Here is a 624-nt window from a genome sequence, read left to right on the forward strand (position 1 = left end):
CCTATAGCAGATCGAGCCAATTAGAACAATTTTAAGCTTGGATGATACAGTTATGTTAGCACCTTTGTTTGAATACTGGGAGTTGCATTTGTCATGAGGTTAATGCTAAATAAAACTCATAGAAGTTTTTACTCTAATTAATTTTGCTCGCAAGGGCAGTTTTAGTACATTTAACTTCTTTACACTGTAAATAGGTTATTATGTTCCTATAATCCTCATGACCTGCAGCACAGAGAGCGCTTCAGTCTTTCAGTATCAGAAGAATTTACTTTTCTTACTTCTCCATAAAACCAATTGGACAAAACGTAAAATGAGAAGAAAATATTTGATAAGGTTTTAATCGCGTTTTAATTGCGTCCTCTGGCTGGGTTTAGGAGGTATAAGGGACCAACATTAATTTAGACAGGGAATCAAAGAGTCAAAAAGGCATCTAAATAAGTTTATTCTAACATTTCTTATAAATAAATTATGGTGTGCTCAGGCCAGAAGAAAAAGAAAAGTGAACTACCTAACTCAAACTAAAACCAAAATATACAAGCCCACAAAATAACCTACCTAGCACATAACAGGAGAAAACTGGGGTTAAACAAAAGGCAGCTCTCTCCTACAAAAACCATCTGAGCA

This window comes from Cyprinodon variegatus, unplaced genomic scaffold (genome assembly GCF_000732505.1).
Source record: "Cyprinodon variegatus isolate N-32 unplaced genomic scaffold, C_variegatus-1.0 Scaffold1539, whole genome shotgun sequence".
Taxonomy (NCBI): domain Eukaryota; kingdom Metazoa; phylum Chordata; class Actinopteri; order Cyprinodontiformes; family Cyprinodontidae; genus Cyprinodon; species Cyprinodon variegatus.